Genomic DNA, 17,214 nt, shown 5'->3' on the forward strand with positions numbered 1-17,214 from the left:
TGATTAACTGTTGTTGTCTTACCCGTTGTTGTCTTAGCTAGCTCTCCCAATCAACACGGGTGATTGCTTTATGCCTCGCTTTATGTCTCTCTCAAATGTCAATATGCCATGTATACTGTTGTTTAGGATAGTTATCATTGTTTTAGTTTACTGCGGAGCCCCTAGTCCCACTGTACATGCCTTAGATACCTCCTTTGTCCCACCTCCCACACATGCGGTGACCTCACCCAGTATAACCAGCATGTTCAGAGATGCAACCTCTCTTATCATCACTCAGTGCCTGGGCTCACCTCCAGTGCCTGGGCTCACCTCCACTGTACCCGCACCCCACCATACCCCTGTCTGTACATTATGCCCTGAATCAATTCTACCACACCCAGAAATCTGCTCCTTTTATTCTCTGTTCCCAACGCACCAGACGACCAGTTTTGATAGCCTTTAGCCGTACCCTCATCCTACTCCTCTGTTCCTCGGGTGATGTGGAGGCTAACCCAGGCCCTGTGTGTCCCCAGGCACTCTCATTTGTTGACTTCTGTAATCGAAAAAGCCTTGGTTTCATGCATGTTAACATCAGAAGCCTCCTCCCTAAGTTTGTTTTATTCACTGCTTTAGCATACTCCGCCAACCCTGATGTCCTTGCCGTGTCTGAATCCTGGCTTTGGAAGGCCATCAAAAATTCTGAAATTTCCATACCCAACTACAATATTTTCCGTCAAGATAGAACTGCCAAAGGGGGAGGAGTTGCAATCTACTGCAGAGATAGCTTGCAAAGTTCTATCATACTTTCCAGGTCTATGCCCAAACAGTTTGAGCTTGTAATTAAAAAAATTAATCTCCAGAAATAAGTCTCTCACTGTTGCCAACTGTTATAGACCCCCCTCAGCTCCCAGCTGTGCCCTGGACACCATATGTGAATTGATTGCCCCCCATCTATCTTCAAAGTTCGTTCTGTTAGGTGACCTAAACTGGGATATGCTTAACACCCCGGTCGTCCTGCAATCTAAGCTAAATGCCCTCAATCTCACACAAATTATCAAGGAAACCACCAGGTACAACCCTAAATCCGTAAACATGGGCACCCTCATAGAAGTTATCCTGACCAACTTACCCTCCAAATACACCTCTGCTGTTTTCAATCAGGATCTCAGCGATCACTGCCTCATTGCCTGCATCCGCTATGGCTCCGCGATCAAACGACCAATCCTCATCACTGTCAAACGCTCCCTAAAACACTTCTGCGAGCAGGCCTTTCTAATTGACCTGGCCCGGGTATCCTGGAAGGATATTGACCGCATCCCGTCAGTCGAGGATGCCTGGTCGTTCTTTAAAAGTAATTTCCTCACCATCTTAAATAAGCTTGCCCCTTTCAAAAAATGTAGAACTAAGAACAGATATAACCCTTGGTTCACTCTAGACCTGACTGCCCTTGACCAGCACAAAAACATCTTGTGGTGGACTGCAATAGCATCGAATAGTCCCCGCGATATGCAACTGTTCAGGGAAGTCAGGAACCAATACACACAATCAGTCAGGAAAGCAAAGGCTAGCTTTTTCAAACAGAAATTTGCATCCTGTAGCTCTAACTCCAAAAAGTTTTGGGACACTGTAAAGTCCATGGAGAACAAGAGCACCTCCTCCCAGCTGCCCACTGCACTGAGGCTAGGAAACACTGTCACCACCGATAACTCCACGATAATCGAGAATTTCAATAAGCATTTCTCTACGGCTGGCCATGCTTTCCTCCTGGCTACCCCAACCCCGGCCTACAGCTCCGCACCCCCCACAGCTACTTGCCCGAGCCTCCCCAGCTTCTCCTTCACCCAAATCCAGATAGCAGATATTCTGAAAGAGCTGCAAAACCTGGACCCGTACAAATCAGCTGGGCTAGACAATCTGGACCCTCTCTTTCTAAAACTATCCGCTGCCATTGTTGCAACCCCTATTACCAGTCTGTTCAACCTCTTTCGTATCGTCCGAGATCCCTAAAGATCGGAAAGCTGCCGCGGTCGTCCCCCTCGTCAAAGGGGGTGACACTCTAGAGCCAAACTGTTACAGACCTATTTCCATCCTGTCCTACCTTTTCTAAAGTCTTCAAAAGCCAAGTTAATAAACAGATCACTGACCATTTATTATCCCACCGTACCTTCTCCGCTGTGCAATCCGGTTTCCGAGCTGATCACGGGTGCACCTCAGCCACGATCAAGGTACTAAAAGATATCATAACCGCCATCGATAAATGACAGTACTGTGTAGCCGTCTTCATTGACCTGGCCAAGGCTTTTGACTCTGTCAATCACCGTATTCTTATTGGCAGACTCAATAGCCTTGGTTTCTCAAATGACTGACTCGCCTGGTTCACCAACTACTTCGCAGACAGAGTTCAGTGTTTCAAATCGGAGGGCCTGTTGTCCGGACCTCTGGCAGTCTCTATGGGGGTACCACAGGGTTCAATTCTCGGGCCGACTCTTTTCTCTGTATATATCAACGATGTCGCTCTTGCTGTGGGTGATTCCCTAATCCACCTCTACGCAGACGACACCGTTCTGTATACATCTGGCCCTTCTTTGGACACAGTGTTAACTAACCTCCAAACGAGCTTCAATGCCATACAACACTCCTTCTGTGGCCTCCAACTGCTCTTAAACGCTAGTAAAACCAAATGCATGCTTTCAACCGTTTGCTGCCAGCAACCGCCCGCCCGACTAGCATCACTACTCTGGACGGTTCTGACCTAGAATACGTGGACAACTACAAATTCCTAGGTGTCTGGCTAGACTGTAAACTCTCCTTCCAGACTCATAGCAAACATCTCCAAAATCAAATCATGAATCGGCTTTCTATTTCGCAACAAAGCCTCCTTCAGTCACTCCGCCAAACTTACCCTAGTAAAACTGACTATCCTACCGATCCTCGACTTCGGCGATGTCATCTACAAAATAGCTTCCAATACTCTACTTAGACTACATACAATTTGCTATCACAGTGCCATCTGTTTTGTTACCAAAGCCCCTTATACCACCCACCATTGTGACCTGTATGCTCTAGTCGGCTGGCCCTAGCCACATATTCGTCGCCAGTCCCACTGGCTCCAGGTCATCTATAAGCCTATGCTTCGTAAAGCTCCGCCTTATCTCAGCTCACTGGTCACGATAACAACACCACCCGTAGCACGCGCTCCAGCAGGTATATCTCACTGGTCATCCCCAAAGCCAACACCTCCTTTGGCCGCCTTTCCTTCCAGTTCTCTGCTGCCAATGACTGGAACAAATTGCAAAACTTGGTGAAGTTGGAGACTTACATTTCCCTCACTAACTTTAAACATCAGCTATCTGAGCAGCTAACCGATCGCTGCAGTTGTACATAGTCCATCTGTAAATAGCCCATCCAATCTACCTACCTCATCCCCATATTGTTTTATTTACTTTGCTGCTTTTTTGCGCACCAGTATCTCTACTTGCACATCGTCATCTGCTCATCTATCACTCCAGTGTTAATCTGCTAAATTGTAATTACTTCGCTACTATGGCCTATTTTATTGCCTTACCTCCTTACTCCATTTGCACACACTGTATATAGATTTTTCTATTGTGTTATTGACTGTACTTTTGTTTATCCCACGTGTAACTGTTGTTTTTTTTGTCGCACTGCTTTGCTTTATCTTGGCCAGGTCACAGTTGTAAATGAGAACTTGTTCTCGACTGGCCACCTGGGTAAATAAAGGTGAAAATAATATATATATATTTTTTACTTTATTGACAACACCCAAATGGATACTGTCATTAACACAGTTCTTCAATAATTACACATAACTCATAACTCTGTAGCAAACATTATATTAACCTGTTGGGGATAGGGGGCAGTATTTGCACGGCCGGATAAAAAACGTACCCGATTTAATCTGATTATTACTCCTGCCCAGAAACTAGAATATGCATATAATTATTAGCTTTGGATAGAAAACACTCCAAAGTTTCTAAAACTGTTTGAATGGTGTCTGTGAGTATAACAAAACTCATTTGGCAGGTCAAAACCTGAGAAGATTCCAAACAGGAAGCGCTCTCTCTGACCATTTCATGGCCTTCTTGATCATCTCTAACCAAAACAGGGGATCTCTGGCATGACGTGACATTTTCTAACGCTCCCATAGGCTCTCAGAAGGCGCCAGAAATTTGAATGGTTGCTTTGGAGCCCCAGGCTGAAACACATTAGCGCCTTTTGTAAGTGGTCTATCAGAGGACAATGAGAATGGCGTGCGCGTGCACGAGACGACTCCATGTTTACTTTCTCTCTCTTTGAACGTATACAGGGTTTCCCGGTCGAAATATTATCGCTTTTTTACGAGAAAAATAGCATTAAAATTGATTTTAAACAGCGGTTGACATGCTTCGAAGTACGGTAATGGAATATTTAGAATTTTTTTGTCACGAAATGCGCCGTGCGCGTGACCCTTATTTACCTTTCGGATAGTGTCTTGAACGCAAGAACAAAACGCCGCTATTTGGATATAACTATGGATTATTTTGAACCAAACCAACATTTGTTATTGAAGTAGAAGTCCTGGGAGTGCATTCTGACGAAGACAGCAAAGGTAATCAAACTTTTCTAATAGTAAATCGGAGTTTGGTGAGTACCACACTTGGTGGGTGTCAAAATAGCTAGCCTGTGATGGCCGGGCTATGTACTCAGAATATTGCAAAATGTGCTTTCACCGAAAAGCTATTTTAAAATCGGACATAGCGAGTGCATAAAGGAGTTCTGTATCTATAATTCTTAAAATAATTGTTATGTTTTTTGTGAATGTTTATCGTGAGTAATTTAGTAAATTCACCGGAAGTTTGCGGGGGGTATGCTAGTTCTGAACGTCACATGCAAATGTAAAAAGCTGGTTTTTGATATAAATATGAACTTGATTGAACAAAACATGCATGTATTGTATAACATAATGTCCTAGGATTGTCATCTGATGAAGATCATCAAAGGTTAGTGCTGCATTTAGCTGTCGTTTTGGTTTTTGTGACATTATATGCTAGCTTGAAAAATGGGTGTCTGATTATTTCTGGCTGGGTACTCTGCTGACATAATCTAATGTTTTGTTTTCGTTGTACAGCCTTTTTGAAATCGGACAGTGTGGTTAGATAAAGGAGAGTCTTGTCTTTAAAATGGTGTAAAATAGTCATATGTTTGAGAAATTGAAGTAATAGCATTTCTAAGGTATTTGAATATCGCGCCACGGGATTCAACTGGCTGAGCATCCCACCTAGCCCATAGAGGTTAAACAGGACATTCAAACGAGCCTTACAATTATAATCCAAAGTAGTGTGAAATGAACTCATAAGCAACCTGGAAATTGAGGTTACTCCCCTGAGTTTCCCCCATTCACATTCAGAATACATTGTGAAAAACTAAAATCTTTTCTCACCATTTTTGCTCCAGGCAGATATACTACATCCATAACTAGTGGTTTCCTCATTACCAGATATACTACATCCATAACTAGTGGTTTCCTCATTAGCAGGGAGGAGTTTCTGCAATCAAATTGCCCTCGTGCCACAATTTTAGCAAACACAGAAAGGGGCCTATATTGGAGACTAAAAGTCGTCTGGCACACTGCTTAGAGTTTCAACAACATGAATAACTTATTTCTAGCCTACAATCATCTATGTCACTACTAATGTGAAAACAAGACAAAATATGACTATTCTTGCTCATTTTAAGGCAAATGTCAAGTAATCATTACATTCATTACAGACGTCAATTGTTGTCCAACATCATGGCTCCGCTGTTGGCATCACCTTTTACAGTGGATTACTGCTATTGTGGGCCTTTAACCATCTGTCTGACTTTGTTGTTCACACAGGAGAGAAAGTTTACTATTGTGGATCCTCTGGGGAGCCTCAACAATATCATGATGCTGATGAGGCAGAGAAGAGTCTCTCCACATCAGAACACCTCAAGAAACACCTGCAGAGATCCACAGGGAAGAGAACTCACTGCTGCTCTGACTGTGGGAAGAGATTTACTTCCTCATCAGGCATTAAAATTCATCAGAGAACACACACAGGAGAGAAATCTTATAGCTGTGATCAATGTGGGAAGAGTTTTAGTCAATCTAGCGGTCTGACAGTACACAAGAGAACACACACAGGAGAGAAATCTTATAGCTGTGACCAGAGATAATCTGATAAAAGACTTCTGATCAAATATCAGAAAATACATACATGAAGGAGTTGTTTCATGATATCAATGAATTAATGTCACAATGTAGAATGTTTAAACATTGTAGTAGGTGTATATTAATGATGTCACAATGTAGAACCCTAAACGTTTGTCCCCTGTTCTATTGATTTCAGCATGATATGGATATTAGCCTCAGGGGGAAAATCCAGGCTCTGAAATGGAAGAGTACTATTTATGTGATTTAACAAAAAGTGACTAACAAAAAAAGAGTTGTGTTACACTTACCATGTTGGTGACCCACTGGAATCAAAATGCAACACTTCAAAATATATCTGGCTGTTTTCTACATGTTGTCCACTAACAAGTGATGTACACATTATTCCCAGATTCCGTGTGGTTTTTGAGCTGTTAGTTTTAACAGGACGTGCAACCTCATCTCCCTCCTCTCGCACAATTGATTTCAACATGATATCGATGAGTGATGACAAATAAGTGTTGCGTTCCTTTGTTTAGTGACCCCTACATTTAAATGCATCACTACAAAATGTAGTTGACTGTCTTCTGCAGGTTGTCCTCTAATCAGTGAGGTAAAATATATCTCCCATTTCCATGTGTTTTTTAGTTGTGTTAGTTTCAACAGCACGTACAACCTGATTTCCCCCCTAATGGATATCAGTGATTTATTGCTACTTGTCAAAACAACAGTGTTTCTGGTGCTTGTACAGTTTTATAAAGGTGCTTGTTTAAAAAAAAATCCAAGTAATATGATTATTGTGGCAGATGTTTGTGTATATAGCACATTTTATGTTTACGTTTTCAATATATCACAAACAGTTTTTGCATATTGGTTATTGATTTGGACACGTTAAAACTGTGTTTTGACATTGGGGATATCCCAGCCAGCAAAATGTAATTGAAAAGACTTTGAAAATAAGACTATGCAACCAAATATTTAATATTTACATTTCATGTGACATTTAGTAATCATAATTATTTATGTAACCAACTGACAATTTTTGGTACAATTATATTGACATTGTTGCCCTGCTTTTATAATATCAGGGTTAATTCTCAGATGTGCCAACCCAAATGTACTAGAGCATGACATTGGGGACTGGGCCCCGATCCAACAACATGCCTATCTAGTGAACCCTGAGAAGAGAGAGAAGCTCTGCAGTGAGGTGGAAAGTTACTATGGATATTGCAGGAGTTTCCTCTTGAAATCAGACATGTCTGTGGTAAGGACAACTTGGTTGCTGATTGGCTCAAGGTGGGCAGTCAAAAAGATTTGTGTTTTGCGTTTAGCCAGTCCGTTGCCATGGATCACAATTTATTATGACTGCATGTTTTTCTGTATTGGTGATGAGTTTTGTTTGGGCTCGTTCCAAGGGGATGAGAGTTCTAGAAGCTAGTGAGTTTTAGGAAGAAGAGAGTTCTAGAAGCTAGTGAGTTTTAGGAAGACTAGAGTTCTAGAAGCTAGTGGTATTTAGAAAGACGAGAGTTCTAGAAGCTAGTGAGTTTTAGGAAGACGAGAGTTCTAGAAGCTAGTGAGTTTTAGGAAGACGAGAGTTCTAGAAGCTAGTGGTATTTAGAAAGACGAGAGTTCTAGAAGCTAGTGAGTTTTAGGAAGACTAGAGTTCTAGAAGCTAGTGGTATTTAGAAAGACGAGAGTTCTAGAAGCTAGTGAGTTTTAGGAAGACGAGAGTTCTAGAAGCTAGTGAGTTTTAGGATTCTATAGTAAGTGAACCAAGGTGGGGGATTCTATAGAAAGAAAAAGGTGAAAAAATACTATTGTATATTATTATTATTTAAAAGTAAGTGTTTTTTCTTGTTTTTAATTGTTGACAGCCAGTAGACATCATGTTTATATTGGTGAAGGTGAAGCATTGTAGTTGATTATAATGTGAAATGGAAGTTGTTTTCTGTTGGTGGTGAGCAAACTTGTCCAACGAAAATATAGGATATATTTGTTGTCTTAAGGGGGAAGGTGTTACAGGCTTTGGTTTTTCCATTTATGGTTTGAGGTTGGACTTTAGCTCGTTAGCACTGATTGGTGTCACCTCGTTAGTCAGAATGTGTTACACCTGTGCTGGCTTGTCCATCTCGTTATGGTTGAATATTGCATCCAATTGTTAATATTTTAATCAATGGATTTTCCTTGGAATGTTCCGTAGTCTTTCAGTTGTGTAGTAAATATCCGTTTATTTTCATAGTTTTTTCCTGTGAAGCCATTGCGTTGCATCCATGTCTGAAAAGTGCTGTATAAATAAAGCTTGATTTGATTTGAGCATATTGCAAAACAAAGGAACCCAATGATTGACAATCAACAGACTTCATTATTTTTAAATTTTATTTAACCTTTATTTAATTAGGCAAGTCGGTTAACCTCTAGAGGACCCCTTCCCGCTCTGATCCCACTAACGGGATTTATTGATAAGATACCATGGCGGGAAATTCAAAACTGCAAGAATCTAATAATTTCAATTTCTCAAACAATCAACTATTTTTCACCATTTGAAAGATAAACATCTCCTAAATCCAACCACATTGTCCGATTTCAAAGAGGCTTTACGGCGAAGCATAAAGTTAGGTTATGTTAGGAGAGTACATTGAAAATAGCTGCGTGTAATGTTTTGTCAATTCAAAGACGGGCGTCACCAAAAGCAGAAAACCAGCTAAAATTATGCACTAACCTTTGACAATCTTCATCAGATGACACTCCTAGGACATTATGTTATACAATACATGCATTTTTTTGTTCCATCAAGTTCATATTTATATCCAAAAACAGCATTTTACAGTGGCGGTGAAATTCAGAATTTTTTTTCCCTCAAATGCTTCCGGTGAAGCAGCGTTACAATTTACAAAATTACTATTCGAAAACATTGGTAAATTATAATATTGTCATTCAAAGAATTATAGATTAACATCTCATAAATGCTACCGCATTGCCAGATTTCAAAATAACTTTACTGGGAAATCACACTTTGCAATAAACGGGGTGCTATGCTAAGAACAATAGGCTAGGATATACAGGTTAGCACCATCTTGGAACCATCTAATATCAATAATACTATTGTAAATAATCCCTTACCTTTGATTATCTTCATCAGAAGGAACTTCCAGGAATCCCAGATCCACAACAAATGTGGTTTCTTTCGACAAAGTTCATAATTTGTGTCCAAATAACTCCAAGTTGTTCCATGTTGTTAGCGCGTTCAGTAGGCTCCTCAAAATGTAGGGGGGGGGGGGGGGGGGAGTCACGACGAAAAGTTTAAAAAAAAATCTATTTACGTTCGTTCAAACATGTCAAACGTTGTTTAGCATCAATCTTTAGGGCCATTTTTTACGTGAAACATCAGTAATATTTCAACCCGACCTCTCCTGTGTCTTGAAAAACGTTTTTGAAAAATGTCTCGCCTCACATGCACGCGCAGGTGCGCACAATAATGAAGTGACGACATCCCAGGGACGTCAACTTCCCTGCATTCTAATTCGGTCTCTGTTCATCATAGACGCTTCAAACAACTTTATAAAGATCGTTGACATCTAGTGGAAGCCGTAGGAAGTGCAAAATGAATCCTTTGTCACTGTGTGATTTATTAGCAATGACTCGAAAATAGTACAGCCACAAAATTCTCATTTCCTGGTTGTATTTTTCTCAGGTTTTTGCCTGCCATATGAGTTTTGTTATACTGACAGACACTATTCAAACAGTTTTAGAAAATTCAGAGTGTTTTCTATCCAAATATGTTAATAATATGCATATCCTAGCTTCTGAGTTGGTGTAGGAGGCAGTTAAAAATGGGCGCATATTTTTTTCAAAATTCTCAATACTGCCCCCTAGCCCCAACAGAACAAATTCTTATTTACAATGATTGCCTACCAGGGAACAGTGGGTTAACTGCCTTGTTCAGGGGCAGAACAACATATACTGCTCAAAAAAATAAAGGGAACACTAAAATAACACGTCCTAGATCTGAATGAATGAAATAATCTTATCAAATACTTTTTTCTTTACATAGTTGAATGTGCTGACAACAAAATCACACACAAATAATCAATGGAAATCCAATTTATCAACCCATGGAGGTCTGGATTTGGAGTCACACTCAAAATTAAAGTGGAAAACCACACTACAGGCTGATCCAACTTTTATGTAATGTCCTTAAAACAAGTCAAAATGAGGCTCAGTAGTGTGTGTGGCCTCCACGTGCCTGTATGACCTCCCTACAATGCCTGGGCATGCTCCTGATGAGGTGGCGGATGGTCTCCTGAGGGATCTCCTTCCAGATCTGGACTAAAGCATCCGCCAACTCCTGGACAGTCTGTGGTGCAACGTGGCGTTGGTGGATGGAGCGAGACATGATGTCCCAGATGTGCTCAATTGGATTCAGGTCTGGGGAACGGGCGGGCCAGTCCATAGCATCAATGCTTTCCTCTTGCAGGAACTGCTGACACACTCCAGCCACATGAGGTCTAGCATTGTCTTGCATTAGGAGGAACCCAGGGCCAACCGCACTAGCATATGGTCTCACAAGGGGTCTGAGGATCTCATCTCGGTACCTAATGGCAGTCAGGCTACCTCTGGCGAGCACATGGAGTGCTGTGCGGCCCCCCAAAGAAATGCCACCCCACACCATGACTGACCCACCGCCAAACCGGTCATGCTGGAGGATGTTGCAGGCAGCAGAACGTTCTCCACGGCGTCTCCAGACTCTGTCACGTCTGTCACGTGCTCAGTGTGAACCTGCTTTCATCTGGGAAGAGCACAGGGCGCCAGTGGCGAATTTGCCAATCTTGGTGTTCTCTGGCAAATGCCAAATGTCCTGCACGGTGTTGGGCTGTAAGCACAACCCCCACCTGTGGACGTCGGGCCCTCATACCACCCTCATGGAGTCTGTTTCTGACCGTTTGAACAGACACATGCACATGTGGCCTGCTGGAGGTCCTTTTGCAGGGCTCTGGCAGTGCTCCTCCTGCTCCTCCTTGCACAAAGGCGGAGGTAGCGGTCTTGCTGCTGGGTTGTTGCCCTCCTACGGCCTCCTCCACGTCTCCTGATGTACTGGCCTGTCTCCTGGTAGCGCCTCCATGCTCTGGACACTACGCTGACAGACACAGCAAACCTTCTTGCCACAGCTCGCATTGATGTGCCATCCTGGATGAGCTGCACTACCTGAGCCACTTGTGTGGGTTGTAGACTCCGTCTCATGCTACCACTAGAGTGAAAGCACCGCCAGCATTCAAAAGTGACCAAAACATCAGCCAGGAAGCATAGGAACTGAGAAGTGGTCTGTGGTCTCCACCTGCAGAACCACTCCTTTATTGGGGGTGTCTTGCTAATTGCCTATAATTTCCACCTGTTGTCTATTCCATTTGCACAACAGCATGTGAAATTTATTGTCAATCAGTGTTGCTTCCTAAGTGGACCGTTTGATTTCACAGAAGTGTGATTGACTTGGAGTTACATTGTGTTGTTTAAGTGTTCCCTTTATTTATTTTGAGCAGTGTATTTTTACCTTGTCAGCTCTAACCACTAGGCTACCTGCCGCCCTCTTGCATAACCAATGAGCACATATCTTAGTATGAAAAACAGTATCAATTCAGTATATCTTCCACTATGTCAAAACAGTATCACTTTTCAACCAACCCAGTGCATTTGTTGAAACTGAAAAGTTTTGAAGTCAACAATACGTCAAGGATTCAACAACTGAAAACTGAAACAAACAATTGGATCAAACAGATCAATCCCACTGGACATTAGGTTTCATTCAGACCCTGCAGGGTTTAGATTCAGCCAGAACTAGTTAAACTAGGATATTTAAGTAGCTTTCGTGATCGTGTCTTAAATTTGGCTTAGTTAGTCGGAGACTGGAGTCAGGTAAGTAAGCCTGAATGAGAACACCTGGGTTAAGCCTGATTAGGTTCAGTATGAACACCTGGGTTAATCCTGATTAGGTTCAGTATGAACACCTGGGTTAATCCTGATTAGGTTCAGTATGAACACCTGGGTTAATCCTGATTAGGTCCAGTATGAACACCTGGGTTAATCCTGATTAGGTTCAGTATGAACACCTGGGTTAATCCTGATTAGGTTCAGTATGAACACCTGGGTTAATCCTGATTAGGTTCAGCATGAACACCTGGGTTAAGCCTGATTAGGTGCAGTATGAACACCTGGATTAATCCTGATTAGGTTCAGTATGAACACCTGGGTTAATCCTGATTAGGTTCAGTATGAACACCTGGGTTAATCCTGATTAGGTTCAGTATGAACACCTGGGTTAATCCTGATTAGGTTCAGTATGAACACCTGGGTTAATCCTGATTAGGTTCAGTATGAACACCTGGGTTAATCCTGATTAGGTTCAGTATGAACACCTGGGTTAATCCTGATTAGGTTCAGTATGAACACCTGGGTTAATCCTGATTAGGTTCAGTATGAACACATGCTGTTGGTCTAGTGGTGCTCATTAAAACCCGGAATAGAAAACACCAATACTGGTGTGAATCTGGAGACGAAACAACGGCAGAGGCAAAAATAATTTGTTAAAAAAAACGCTCCAAAACAAATGTTGTCAAACCATCCAGTTATTGAAGGTACATTTAGTCTGCTAAATTTAGTCATTTAGCAGGTGCTCTTATCCAGAGCGACTTACAGTAGTGAATGCATACATTTAATTTCATTTTCATGCATTTTTTGTACTGGCCCCCCGTGGGAATCAAACCCACAACGGTGGCGTTGCAAACACCATGCTCTACCAACTGAGCCACGGGGAAGGCCAGTATGTATAACACACCATGCTGGCGTTGTAAACACCATGCTCTACCAACTGAGCCACACTGCTGCTACTGAGCAGTAGAACAAGCGGGTTGGGCTGCAATTTGCTGTGAATTCAATGGAAATGTAACCACAAGAAGAGTACAACAACTTCAGGTGAGATATCTGCATTATTATCAGGATTACAGGAAGAAACAACAACTAGAGGTGAGATATCTGCATTATTATCAGGATTACAGGAAGAAACAACAACTAGAGGTGAGATATCTGCATTATTATCAGGATTACAGGAAGAAACAACAACTAGAGGTGAGATATCTGCATTATTATCAGGATTACAAGAAGAAACAACAACTAGAGGTGAGATATCTGCATTATTATCAGGATTACAGGAAGAAACAACAACTAGAGGTGAGATATCTGCATTATTATCAGGATTACAGGAAGAAACAACAACTAGAGGTGAGATATCTGCATTATTATCAGGATTACAGGAAGAAACAACAACTAGAGGTGAGATATCTGCATTATTATCAGGATTACAGGAAGAAACAACAACTAGAGGTGAGATATCTGCATTATTATCAGGATTACAGGAAGAAACAACAACTAGAGGTGAGATATCTGCATTATTATCAGGATTACAGGAAGAAACAACAACTAGAGGTGAGATATCTGCATTATTATCAGGATTACAAGAAGAAACAAGAACTACAGGTGAGATATCTGCATTATTATCAGGATTACAGGAAGAAACAACAACTAGAGGTGAGATATCTGCATTATTATCAGGATTACAGGAAGAAACAACAACTAGAGGTGAGATATCTGCATTATTATCAGGATTACTGCAGACTTTATAGTTGGCTTGGCCAGCAGCATCAGGAAACTAGATGTAAAGACTCCTCCTGCAGACTTTATAGTTGGCTTGACCAGCAGCATCAGGAAACTAGATGTAAAGACTCCTCCTGCAGACTTTTTAGTTGGCTTGGCCAGCAGCATCAGGAAACTAGATGTAAAGACTCCTCCTGCAGACTTTATAGTTGGCTTGACCAGCAGCATCAGGAAACTAGATGTAAAGACTCCTCCTGCAGACTTTATAGTTGGCTTGGCCAGCAGCATCAGGAAACTAGATGTAAAGACTCCTCCTGCAGACTTTATAGTTGGCTTGGCCAGCAGCATCAGGAAACTAGATGTAAAGACTCCTCCTGCAGACTTTATAGTTGGCTTGGCCAGCAGCATCAGGAAACTAGATGTAAAGACTCCTCCTGCAGACTTTATAGTTGGCTTGACCAGCAGCATCAGGAAACTAGATGTAAAGACTCCTCCTGCAGACTTTATAGTTGGCTTGGCCAGCAGCATCAGGAAACTAGATGTAAAGACTCCTCCTGCAGACTTTATAGTTGGCTTGACCAGCAGCATCAGGAAACTAGATGTAAAGACTCCTCCTGCAGACTTTATAGTTGGCTTGGCCAGCAGCATCAGGAAACTAGATGTAAAGACTCCTCCTGCAGACTTTATAGTTGGCTTGGCCAGCAGCATCAGGAAACTAGATGTAAAGACTCCTCCTGCAGACTTTATAGTTGGCTTGGCCAGCAGCATCAGGAAACTAGATGTAAAGACTCCTCCTGCAGACTTTATAGTTGGCTTGACCAGCAGCATCAGGAAACTAGATGTAAAGACTCCTCCTGCAGACTTTATAGTTGGCTTGGCCAGCAGCATCAGGAAACTAGATGTAAAGACTCCTCCTGCAGACTTTATAGTTGGCTTGGCCAGCAGCATCAGGAAACTAGATGTAAAGACTCCTCCTGCAGACTTTATAGTTGGCTTGACCAGCAGCATCAGGAAACTAGATGCAAAGACTCCTCCTGCAGACTTTATAGTTGGCTTGGCCAGCAGCATCAGGAAACTAGATGTAAAGACTCCTCCTGCAGACTTTATAGTTGGCTTGACCAGCAGCATCAGGAAACTAGATGTAAAGACTCCTCCTGCAGACTTTATAGTTGGCTTGACCAGCAGCATCAGGAAACTAGATGTAAAGACTCCTCCTGCAGACTTTATAGTTGGCTTGGCCAGCAGCATCAGGAAACTAGATGTAAAGACTCCTCCTGCAGACTTTATAGTTGGCTTGACCAGCAGCATCAGGAAACTAGATGTAAAGACTCCTCCTGCAGACTTTGTGAACTATTAAACACACAGTTGCTTCACTGGCACCGACACAAATCACCAGTTTCACAATGAAAGTGCCAAAAACCTCACAGTGATCAGAACTTGGAGAGAATTGGGTGAAGGCCTTCCTCTTTGAGACAGAGAGGAAAGTCTAGGCTCAAGCAGAGATATGTGGGAAGGTGTTTCACCTGAGCTGGTCCAGGTTCTATTTAAGAGTTTCTGGCCCAGTGCTCCAATGCATTTTCTTTGTACATACGAAAGCGGCCTCAAAGTAATGTAATGGATTACTCCTATCCACAGGTACTGGTGTGGCTGGCCTCTGTAGTGCATGTTGGTCTTCATTTAGACATTCCACATCGTCCAGGCTCCCTCACAAACAGCACTAAGCAGAAGTTAAACCTGCCTCTGAAAGATTCATGTAATCTTCCATTTAGTCCTGGAGTAGCTCTAATCCTCCCTCTTGCAATCGCCTTTGATTTGTCCAGAACAGGCTAAATCTACGACTATTTTAAGATAAGTCTGTGCAAGTCGCTTTGAGTTAAGACAGCTCAAACAAGCATTTTAGTCTGGGACTAAGCTTAAGCCTTCTATGTGAAACCGGCTCTGTGTTTTATATAATATGACTAAATGTGTTTCTGTGTTGCAGGGGCAGTCAAGAAATGGAACAGCAAGGCCACAGAACATGACATAATCAGAGCTGTGGGAGACCACCTCAAGCCCCTGGTAGAGCCGGGGGTGGTGTTTACCACTCCACCACGCCTTCAGCAGGCTGGAAAAGTGGGATTGATACTGTTTTTCATACTAAGGTGGACCAATAGTTTGTTGATTGGTCAGTCATTGGGTTAATTTGTTTTACAATTTGTTGACATCAAATCAAGCTTTATTTATAAAGCACATTTCAGACATGGATGCAACACAATGGCTTCACAGGAAAAAACTATGAAAATAATCAGAAATATTTAGTACACAAATATGAGGATAAAAAACAATAATAACAACTGAAAGACTAATGAGCATTGTAAGGAAATGCCATTGCTTAAAATATCAACAACATGATGCAACATCCAACCCAAAATATAACTTGTTTTTTAGGAGGGGCTCTGAAAGACACTATGGGGGTGTCCACTGAAAGTTGACTAGTAACAACAACTGGGACCTAAAAGACACCCACCATGAGACCCACTAAATCTGCCCAAGAAGAGGAAAACAAAAGAAAAACCCACACCAAACTTAAAGACAGGAAGCAAACCAAAAAGGTGGAGCAACTAAAGGTGTTGACTCTCCACATGTATCAAGACAACTGGAGCACTGGGCCAGACACTCTTAAATAGAACCTGGACCAGCTCAGGTGAAACACCTTCCCACTAACGAGATGGACAAGCCAGCACAGGTGTAACACATACTGACTAACGAGGTGACACCAATCAGTGCGTCCTACGTGCTAACGAGCTAGACGTGCTAACGAGCTAGACCTGCTAACGAGCTAGACGTGCTAACGAGGTAGACGTGCTAACGAGCTAGACGTGCTAACGAGCTAGACGGGCTAACGAGCTAGACCTGCTAACGAGCTAGACGTGCTAACGAGGTAGACGTGCTAACGAGCTAGACGTGCTAACGAGCTAGACGTGCTAACGAGCTAGACCTGCTAACGAGCTAGACGTGCTAACGAGGTAGACGGGCTAACGGGCTAGACGGGCTAACGGGCTAGACGAGCTAACGAGCTAAACGGGCTAACGAGCTAGACGAGCTGACGGAGCTAGACGTGCTAACGAGCTAGACGAGCTGACGGAGCTAGACGTGCTAACGAGCTAGACGTGCTGACGGAGCTAGACGTGCTAACGAGCCATACGTGCTAACGAGCCATACGTGCTAACGAGCTATACGTGCTAACGAGCTAGACGTGCTAACGAGCTAGACGTACTAAAGTCCAACCTCAAAACATAAATGGGAAAACCAAAGCCTGTAACACCTTAAGACAACAAATATATCCTATATTTTTGTTGGACAAGTTTGCTCACCACCAACAGAAAACAACTTCCATTTCATATTAAAATCAACTAAAATGCTTCACCTCCTGTCAACAATTA

The sequence above is a fragment of the Salmo salar genome, unplaced genomic scaffold (genome assembly GCF_965601325.2).
Source record: "Salmo salar unplaced genomic scaffold, fSalSal1 ptg000615l, whole genome shotgun sequence".
NCBI lineage: Eukaryota > Metazoa > Chordata > Actinopteri > Salmoniformes > Salmonidae > Salmo > Salmo salar.